Here is an 11,272-nt window from a genome sequence, read left to right on the forward strand (position 1 = left end):
GATTCAACCACACCCAAGAATCACTTCCTTGCACCAATTTTTTTTCCAAACGGGCCTTTCTCCCTTTCCATTAATTTCTTAACAAAAATACAAAGTTTGTTACCATAACCTAAAGTAGCGACTACACCATGACTAGGAGAATAAGGTAGAGGGGAGAAAGTGAGTTGGAGCACTAGCTGGAAACCTGCCACTTGGAGCTCACATTCGAAACTCCGATTCTAGGGCTAAAACCAGCTAACACCAATACGACAAAATAGTACAGCCAAACCCACTTCCCAGGAGACAGTTCCTCAGAGCGACAAAGAGAAAAACAAGCCAACTACTTGGCTGATACGAAAAGTTATTATTAGCATAGTGATAGCAATAATAGTAGGGTAACAACAGTAGTAGCAACAGCAGCAGTAGCAACTCAAGCAAATGTGATAGTATCAAAGAGTACGAATGCTTGCTAGAATCATAGTTTAAAAAATCGACCGGAAATCGAACCGGAAAAGTTGTCGGTTCAGGTTTTTACCGATAGGACCGCTGGTTCATCGGTTCGATTGTCGGTTTTTTAAGCAATAAAATAATATATGTTGAGTAATATATGCGCTAATATAGTGTGAAACAATGGTCAAATAAAATTATTTCCATGCAGTGGACAACAAAGTAGCACATCCGAGTTGGTTATTGGGCCGTGAGGAGGTCCCGCGTACTGCTCACACGACATGGAATTGAATCCCACTTTCCCAATTTTTATTAAAACATTTTCTTGGTTTTTCGTGGTTCAATGGCCCGGTTTTTTCACCGGCTTTCCAGAAAACCAGCCGGTTCGATCGGTTTTCTCCGGTCTGATTGCAAAACAGTCTTATTAGCTTAGAAAACAGCTGAGGCCGCCGGTTCCCTTTTTTCCGGTTCGACCGCCGGTTCGGTCCGGGTTTTTTAAACTATGGCTAGAATACAAATAGTGAAGAATATCGTTGTGGCAAATGTAGGGCTGATCTACAATAATGGGCAAATGTAGGGCTGATCTACAATATCGTTCGCGCCCCCCGTTCGTCCCTCCCCACATCAGTTCCATCGCGATTCCCAACTCGCAAGCAAGCAAGCGATTTCTCTCAGATCTGTAGAGTTCTTAGCTCCGATTTCGCCTTCGAGTTTCCGTTTCCCCATTCAAGCTTAGAGAGGAGATGGCGAAGAATGGAGGAGAGGGCCCAGCGATCGGCATCGACCTGGGCACCACCTACTCGTGCGTCGGCGTGTGGCAGCACGACCGAGTGGAGATCATCGCCAATGACCAGGGCAACCGCACCACGCCCTCCTACGTTGGCTTCACCGACACCGAGCGCCTCATCGGCGACGCCGCCAAGAACCAGGTCGCCATGAACCCCACCAACACCGTCTTCGGTACGTCCTCCTGCACCGCTCCTCTTCTTCTAGCTTAGATGGATCATCTCGTGTTCGTGCTTGTACTGCTACGGTTGATGCTGTGCTCGATTATGTGCGTGTATGCGTTTTTTATGCGATTATGTACCGCAATGCAGATCATTGTAGTATGTAGTCTGAATTTTGTTTTCTAAATTTGTTTGTTCACTGAGCTTAACGAGTAGCAAAGGAATGTAGAGCCAAGTTGGCGTCGTCCAATTCTGCATTCTCATGTATTCGAAGAACCGGCGGAAATATATGCAATCAATCTGATCTAGAATTAAAATCCGCTTAGTTCCAGCGAGATTCTGTAAAAAATTGCTGATTAAGATTTCTGTGCTGAACAATGGGAAGGAAGATAACTTGCTGGGTTAGCTGAACAATTTGTTTGGGGGTAAATTTCGGTTTCTTGTTTGGGACTTTTAAACAGTTCCTTGACTTGTCAAAGCTCTACTGCTGCTCTGCTTGTTTGCTTTTGTTATGAGTTTGAGCGTCAATTATCCAGTCGAACAGTTTGACTGACATTCCTGCTCCATCTCCATCGCAGATGCCAAGCGGTTGATCGGCAGGCGGTTCACCGACCCGTCGGTGCAGAGCGACATGAAGCTGTGGCCGTTCAAGGTCATCCCCGGCCCTGCTGACAAACCGATGATCGTCGTCCAGTACAAGGGCGAGGAGAAGCAGTTCGCCGCCGAGGAGATCTCCTCGATGGTGCTCATCAAGATGAAGGAGATCGGTGAGGCCTACCTCGGCACCACCATCAAGAACGCCGTCGTCACGGTGCCGGCCTACTTCAACGACTCGCAGCGTCAGGCCACCAAGGACGCCGGGGTCATCGCCGGCCTCAATGTGATGCGCATCATCAACGAGCCCACTGCCGCCGCCATTGCCTACGGCCTTGACAAGAAGGCCAGCAGCTCTGGCGAAAAGAACGTGCTCATCTTCGACCTCGGTGGCGGCACGTTCGATGTGTCGCTGCTCACCATCGAGGAGGGCATCTTCGAGGTGAAGGCCACCGCCGGCGACACCCACCTCGGCGGCGAGGACTTCGACAACCGCATGGTGAACCACTTCGTCCAGGAGTTCAAGCGCAAGCACAAGAGGACATCAGCGGCAACCCTCGCGCGCTGCGCCGGCTGCGCACGGCCTGCGAGCGCGCCAAGCGCACCCTGTCGTCGACCGCCCAGACCACCATCGAGATCGACTCCCTGTACGAGGGCGTCGACTTCTACTCGACCATCACCAGGGCTCGGTTCGAGGAGCTCAACATGGACCTGTTCCGCAAGTGCATGGAGCCCGTGGAGAAGTGCCTGCGCGACGCCAAGATGGACAAGAGCACCGTGCACGACGTCGTGCTCGTCGGCGGATCCACCCGCATCCCCAAGGTGCAGCAGCTGCTCCAGGACTTCTTCAACGGCAAGGAGCTGTGCAAGAACATCAACCCCGACGAGGCCGTGGCCTACGGCGCCGCCGTGCAGGCCGCCATCCTCAGCGGCGAGGGCAACGAGAAGGTGCAGGACCTGCTCCTGCTCGACGTCACGCCGCTGTCCCTCGGCCTGGAGACCGCCGGCGGCGTGATGACGACGCTCATCCCGCGGAACACCACCATCCCGACCAAGAAGGAGCAGATATTCTCCACCTACTCGGACAACCAGCCGGGCGTGCTGATCCAGGTCTTCGAGGGCGAGCGCGCGCGGACCAAGGACAACAACCTGCTGGGCAAGTTCGAGCTGTCCGGCATCCCCCCGGCCCCCCGCGGCGTGCCCCAGATCACCGTCTGCTTCGACATCGACGCCAACGGCATCCTGAACGTGTCGGCCGAGGACAAGACCGCCGGCGTGAAGAACAAGATCACCATCACCAACGACAAGGGGCGGCTGAGCAAGGAGGACATCGAGAAGATGGTGCAGGAGGCGGAGCGGTACAAGGCCGAGGACGAGGAGCTGAAGAAGAAGGTGGAGGCCAAGAACGCGCTGGAGAACTACGCCTACAACATGAGGAACACCGTCAAGGACGACAAGATCGCGTCCAAGCTCCCGGCCGCCGACAAGAAGAAGATCGAGGACGCCATCGACGGCGCCATCAGCTGGCTCGACACCAACCAGCTCGCGGAAGCGGACGAGTTCGAGGACAAGATGAAGGAGCTGGAGGGCGTCTGCAATCCTATCATCGCCAAGATGTACCAGGGCGCAGGGCCGGACATGGGTGGCATGGGCGGTGCCGCCGGCATGAATGAGGATGCGCCGGCCGGCGGAAGCGGTGCGGGGCCCAAGATCGAGGAGGTCGATTAAGCTGAGAGCGGTGGTGATTTTGGCAGCGGGAGTCTGAAGTCTCTGAACTCTGAAGAGTGATGGATTGTAGTGTTTGGCTGTTCTCAAGGCAGGTTTTTTAGTGTGGCTGAGTCGAGAGGGAGATCTTTTGGATGGATGTCAGTGTTGTTGATGTAATCCTCAACTTTCGATCGATTTAAGTAGCCAGCGTTGTACCGGGTGTTTGCTTGGATCAAGTTATCTTCCCTGTTTCGTTCTTGTATATCTGTGCAAAACGTGCCACCGCACGATCAACTGACTTGACCATGGGTTTAGGCTTCAGAGTGCAAAATCTGACGTTCACTACAGAAAGTCCTATTAGAGATTTCAACATAAACTACTCCCTCCGTCCCATCCCTCCGTCCCATAATATAAGTAGATATGAATACGGTTGTATATCGACGTATTCTAGAGTGTAGATTCACTCTTTCGTATTGAAATCTTTAAAAAGGCTTATATTTAGAAACAAAGAGAGTACTTTTTCTTTTGTTCCTCCTTCAGACAGGGTTGCTGTGCCAACGGCCAAGATCTCGGTAAACTTCCCTGAAGCGAGTACCAGCGCTGTACTGAATTTTGCTTGAATACTCGTTGACGAGGACATTCACCGCAGAGCAGGGGGGAGCAGCCTTGGTTGAGAGTGAATTTGCTCGTTCAGGGAGTGAAGATTGCAAAGCAGATTCTAGCAAATTCATGGGATCATTGTTGCTCCACTGTCTTTGGTACCATTCAAAGAGACCATATGATTCAGAATCACCAATAATCTTTTAAATCACTAAGCTCCCTGGAAGAAGAACTCGAGGAATCAATTGAAGCTCAATGTGAGCTGGTACAAATACGAATGCGTTTCGCTAAAGAAAACGAACACGAATGCGTTCCATGCCGCCATCTAGGGCCGTGCTGCTGGCCATGGAGGCTGGGATATTCGACGGTTCCCTCACTAGAGCTGGCGGTTGCGGGCTTGCAGCCACGATCAAAGAGTACGCAATGCTGGTGTTGGCCAAGATGGCCACGAAGACTCAGGACTGGAGCGACAACGATCACCTCATCGGCAGAGAGGCACCACAAGCCATGATGCCCCCTACAGCTTTTATGGATGTTCTCTTCCAGTTCAAGTGTTATTTTCTAAAAAGAATTGCGAACCAACCTGTCGTTGTTGGTTTGGTGTATAGTGGTAAGCATGCTAATTACCCACTCTTCATCAAACTTTTTTTTTCGAGAAAACGCAAAAGCTTTGCGTTTCTTTGCATTGAAAAATGAGGAGTTCAGTTACAAACGTCCCATGACGCGTGAATTACGGTGTGATTAGTGTACATCCCATGTTTGTGGCAGTACCAGCCGGAGGCCGGGTGCCCCAGCAGCCGCCTAAGAGGAGGCCTCGCCCTTGATCCTGTAGAGAAGCGTGTTCATGGATGGCGTTGCGTTGCCGAAGACGCAGCTGTTCCTGTGTTTCCAAACCATCCAGGGCACGAGCAGCGCAGCGGATTTCAGGGCTTTGTGAAGTCCTGGTGGTGTGTTCTCCTTGGCGTGCTTCCACCAGTCCATGAGGGAGGGTTCGCGGTTGGGGATCGGGGCTGGAATGCGCAGCCAAGCCAGAACCTCATGCCATGCCTAGTGGGTGAAGGGGCATTCCGGTAGCAAGTGTCGGAGCGTCTCCGGTTCTTGATCGCATAGGAGGCAGTGGGGGTGATGTTGCAGTCCATGTCGAGCCAGCCTCTCGGCCGTCCAGCACCGGTCTTGGTTGGCCAGCCAGTGAAAGAATTTCACTCTTGGTGACGCCCAACTCTTCCAGATGAGCTTCCAGGAGTAGCAAGTGGTCGATCCAGGGAAGGTGGCCTAGTAGCAGGATTGTGCGGAGTAGGTGCCGCTCGCTGTCCATTTCCAAATCAGCTGGTCCGGGGCGGCGGAGAGCATCGTGCGTGGCATGACCTGCCATAGCTGCAGATACTGCCCAATCTCGTGCAAGCCCAGGTTGCCGTGAATGTCGCATGCCCAGGAGTTGCCAATCAGCCCGTCCGCCATGGTTCTTGCCATGCGACATCGCTTGGGTATGCAATCGTAAAGATTAGGTAAGAGTTCGCGGACGGATTGGCCATTGATCCAGCGGTCCTCCCAGAGCAGGGTGGTCCGCCCATTCCCAATGGCCATGGTCGTGGATGCCCAAAATAGCGCGCGCTCCATGGGTGAGAACCGGAGATCGAGCCCTTGCCCTTCACCAAACTTGTAATTGCCTCCTTTCCTATTATTATATTACCTCCATCCCAAAAAGCTTGTCTTAGATTTGTCCAGACAAGCTTTTTGGGACGGATGAAGTAGTAAATAAACATTTGAGCGCGATAGTAAGGCGGGATTGTGTAAAATATGTCCTGCACATAAGTCGTTTGACACAACATTGGACACTTGATGAAACTTCATATATGAGGACAAACAGTTACCCAAATCATTAAGGTAGCAAAGCAGAGTACTAACACCAAGGGCAAGTATCAAGGCAGTGGTTACATTATACAATATAAACTGTTAGATATGTTGAAAGATTTATTTGCGTGTGAATTTGTCCTACAGTTAATTTTTTACATACAGAAATACAGGTGGTACATGGAAAAAAAAATAGTTGCATAATTCAAAGAAGTTTTAGATAGCAGCGGTAATCGGCATTTACATGACTATGAGCACAAATTGTTGAACAACGGTACATCACAACATTATTGAAACATACGAAAAGATTCTGAAGATAAGAATAGACTGACAACTACAGTAAATCCAAAACCCCAAATCCCCAGGACGTCGATGAAAACATCTCACCGAGAAAGTTATGTATTTGATGCATCTTCAAGGCACGAGTGCTCGTAGTTGTATCTGCTCCATTTCTAAAACTGATTCCTTGTATATGTGGCCCAAACGAAAATGAATATTATGGGCCAAAATTCCATCAACAGGCTGAAAAGGATTCTCGTTGTCACAATTACCAGTGCACGAGTTAGCCCAATTCGAGTACATAATGGTTGTACCAGAAGAGCTGACTTTAACCAAAAGTCCATTTGTTTGCATATGACAACAAGAGGGCTAATGACGCAGATAGCAACGGCAGACTTGTGAGCAACTCGTGCTAGCACGATGTACAAACCTAGTGCAAAAGTTGTTATGAAGCATGTGGCCGATGTTGACCCAAAATACAAGGCTGCGATTAAGTAAATTCTACGGGTCTGTGGGTTTAAAATGGAGTATCCAGAATACATGAGACCTACCATAGCCATCCCAGACAAGACGAAGGAGAATGTGCTGGCTATTATGAATGCATCAAATGCATAACTCCCGGCAAGTGTTGGTGTTCCTCCATTAATATGTTCATCCGCTTTGTAACCTCCAGGAAGGGCAAAAGTAACAGTAAACGTCGCAGTTGCAATTAGAGCCACACCAATGCATAGTGTTTGTGTTGATTCTTTCAACTTGTCTAATTGTTCCGTTTCATCATATTTTAACTGATGAGTGTAGTTTTCTTCAAAGGGATCACGACGACTGCCACCACTCCTAGCATTAACAACTGTCAATGCAAAGTGTATCTTTGCTTCACTGATCTGAAAAGACGAAAAAGAAAAGAAGGTGAAGCCAAACCACACAAATCTCCATTATTTGCTTTCAAATCAAAAGACTGTACCAGGCTATCTACTCCATTAAAAGTAGAGATGTAGATGCAAAAATACCTAGCTTTCGCATTTTTAAAGTCCAAAAGCCTTTCTCCTATAGATGATGTAGATGAAAAAAAAATACATCTCCGTCTTTTGAAGATGTAAAATACAACACCTTGCATTGCAAATTTACATCATGAGCCAGGAGATGTAAACCGCCGCGAATGAACGCCAACAGCGAGCATGGAAGTTCCATTGCCCGATCCTTTTTCCACCACCGCCGTCGCCGCCGCCGCCTATCGATTCCGGCTAGCTCCAGCGCCGCGCCGCCGCCCTGGCCAGCTCCGGCGCCTTCCCTACCCAGCTCCGGCGCCTTCCCTACCTATTCCAGTACGCCGCCAGCCATCCCCGCTGCTCGAACCTGTAGCTGCTCGAGGGTGCGTCGGCGAAGGTCACCGCTACTCGATCCACCATGGCAGTCGCATAAGTAAACCGCACAGGAACCGGCCGCCTTCATCGCCGTGGCCAGCTAGGACGAGCGCGGAGGCAGGGCAGAGGGCCGCTCGATCCAGCCGGTTCCGTGCGCGCGCCTCAGCGGCGACCGTCCCGTGCTCTGGCCTTTTAAATTTTCAAAAAAAACTAACGCCCACATGTGTGGCATCTTGCACATCACCCACACGCCTCCATCACCACTTATTTTGACACGTATGAACAGATGACATCAGCAGGAATCTTTTTGGATTTTGGCTTAAAAATATTTTATCTCTTAATTAAAAAATCAAATTAAAAAATATGTTTTCACCATTAAATCCGTCTCGACGAGATCTTCAAAACTAGACCCCATGTTGATATGTTGTGACAAAAAATAATTTGCCCAAAAGTTGCCATGATGTTTACACTAAGTTGCCATAGTGCTTAAACTAAAGTTGCCATGTGGCAATTTTAGTTTGTAGAGCATGGCAATATTAGTTTTTTGATGATGACAATTCCAGTACTTTGACCATAAAAATTATTTTTTGTATGAACCATGGAAATTTTAAGTGCATCTATCATGACAATTTTAGTTTATGGTTCATGGCAAGTCTAGTTTCTTAATTCTCCGTTTTATAATATATTAAAATTTACTTTTAAATGTAGAAGAAAATAGTTAAAACATATCATGACAATTTTAGTGTAAACATCATGGCAATTCATGTGCAATACACATGGCAACTTTTAACCCAAAAAAATTTCGTCGGAATATATTGATATGAGATCTAGTTTCAAAGATCTCGTCGCGATAGATTTAATGATGAAAATGGATCTTCAATTGGATTTTTCATTTAAGAGATAAAATATTTTAAAAACTAAAAATCCAAAAAGATCCCCACATACGTGCATGCGATGACATGGTGCAGTCTGTGTGTTATAGGACGTGTGTGTTACACGTGTGGGCGTTTGCGTTGTCCTAATTTTTTGACTCGCAGTACAGAATACGGCTATGCATTTTGGATTTTTGGCTGCAGTACAGGACTTTGGGTGCTGCTGCATACAGTCGTTGATTATGTGTGTGTGTGTGTGTGATGAATTTGCAAAACTAAAATTACATGTATAGTTGGAGTTTTGTTCAATACATATGCAATTGTGAAGAACAAACATGTACTAGTTGAAGTTTGTAGTTTTACATCTTCAATTTACATCTTCTATTGGAGTTGCTCTTTTATATCTTTGTTTTTGCATTATTTGTTGGAGTTGAACATTTTTTGGAGATGAAAAAACACTTTTTGGATATGTAAATTTTTAAGTAAAATTGGAGAGGGTCAGGTGGGCCTAGGCTTCCGGCCTTGCTGGGCTTCACGGGTTCCCTCTCCCAATCCTTTTTCTACTTTCTATCTCTAAACCGAAACTTTGAGAAAATAAATAGAGAGGAAATCTCATAAGGGAAACATATTTTATGGACTTAGGAAAATATTTAGTTTTTTTATGAAATTGGTTTGAGGATTTTTTTGGAAGATTTAAATTTGGACAAGTTTGAATAAAATTCAAACACATTTGAATTTAAAAAACCCTTTAGATGGAATCTAAACAGAAACTTTGAGAAAATAAATAAAGAGGAAATCTCACAAGGGAAACATATTTTCTGGACTTAGAAAAATATTTAGTTTTTTATGGAATTGGTTTGAGGATTTTTTTGGAAGATGAAAATTTGGAAAAGTTTGAATAAAATTCAAAGACGTTTGAATTTAGAAAACCCTTTAAATGGAATCCAAATGGGCTGTAATTTTGGACAAGTTTGAATAAAATTCAAAAAAAGTTGAATTTAGAAAGCCCTTTAGATGGAATCCAAATGGACTGGAAGATCAACATAAAACCACATAAGTTGCAAACCAAATAATGCATACATTTCCTATTCATTTTGTAAAGATGGTATGGCTTAAAGTATAATTATTTTCATGTTGTGAATAATTGATGCGGGTCACAGATCAAATCATCACACTGGTGTTTTAGGCCATTCTTATTCGGTAGGGGTATCTTTGGTTTCTTGTCCATCCGTTGTTTTTTCTTCCGTAAGTCGAGAATTATAAAAGGTCCACGATTATTAAATATAGACATTGCACTACCATTAAACGGGGAAGTCCCAAGAAAAGAGACTGTTGGAGGAGCAGAATAATTCGGCTTAGCTCCAAACATACCGGACAATGAAGCACATTCGTACTTCATTTTCATTAAATCCGAGTGTTCCTTAATTTTGACTCGCGTTGCAACGCACGAGTATATGCGCTAGTAGTCTAAAAACTATCTAGCCAGAATTTTCTAGACTTAGCTTTTTTTAAACTGGAACTATTTTTCTTCTACGGGTATCACAGAAGTTGGGAAGTACGACTCTGTCACGACACGTAGTATGGCGTGATCTGGTAATCAACAACAAAGAAACAAATATTGGACTCGAACTAGGACTGGTGGTGGAGATGAATCTGGTGGAACTCGGGCTAGTGGTAGATATATGTAGGTGCGGTGGAACACGGACTGGTGGCGAATCTATGATGGAGGTGAACTCGGATTGGCCTGATGGCGGCGGATATGTATGGGAGGTGGAGTCGAATTGGCGTGATGGCGGTGAATATGTATGGGAGGTGGACTCGGATTGGTGTTGGTATATGGCAGCGGTGATTCAGATGGTGCGGTGGTGGTATATGGCAGTGACGATGACGATGGCGCGGCGGCGGCATGACAACTTGTGAACAGAACTTAAAACTCTAAAAGACTAGACACTAAGATCAACAACGTGACACGATGATGCAACCGCAAATTCAACAAAGCAAACACAGAAAAGATTATGCAAATGGCTCAAATTGGTTTGGATATGATGAAGTAACCCTAATTTTGTTTTGGCTTTTTCATGGACCGTGGGTATGAAGAATAGATGCGATCTAAACTACGAAAAATAGGAAAATCTCACTGAACAACCTGGAAATCTGATACCATTTGAGAGAGACAAAGGTATCACGTCTTTCGATGAGATGGTGGCTATCATTTTTGCTAGAGTGGACTTTGATGATCCGACTACGAACGTGCGAGGACGTCGCGCCTTAGCAATCGCTAAACCAACTCCAAGAGTTATTGACAACCCCGGAGCACGATCAACCTGACCACGAGGGTCTGTTTCCTGCATGCAAACGAAGAACAAGTAAGAAATTGAAATTGCAATCTGGATATTATGAATATAAGAGAAAAGTTTTGTTAATGAAGGTGGGGTTCTGTGATGTCTTTGTCTGGTCGTAGAACACAAATGAAGTACGCGAAGTTGCAACTATGACGAACTTTTAATCTAAAAAAAACTCGAAGTCTAAACGACGCCCTAATGGAGGGGGGATGTCGTTTCCCCTTGGAGGAGGGGTCCGAAACCAAACCTAACTCTGTTCCCCACACATACAGACTCTTAAAACAGCCTATACT

General features: G+C 46.5%; 1 pseudogene; it reads left to right on the forward strand.

The window, feature by feature from the left end:
• Nucleotides 1-1,044: 1,044 nt before the first annotated feature.
• LOC119277549 lies at nt 1,045-3,914 on the forward strand (annotated as a pseudogene).
• The last annotated feature ends 7,358 nt before the right edge of the window (nt 3,915-11,272 follow it).

This window comes from Triticum dicoccoides, chromosome 3B, assembly GCF_002162155.2.
Source record: "Triticum dicoccoides isolate Atlit2015 ecotype Zavitan chromosome 3B, WEW_v2.0, whole genome shotgun sequence".
Classification (NCBI taxonomy): domain Eukaryota; kingdom Viridiplantae; phylum Streptophyta; class Magnoliopsida; order Poales; family Poaceae; genus Triticum; species Triticum dicoccoides.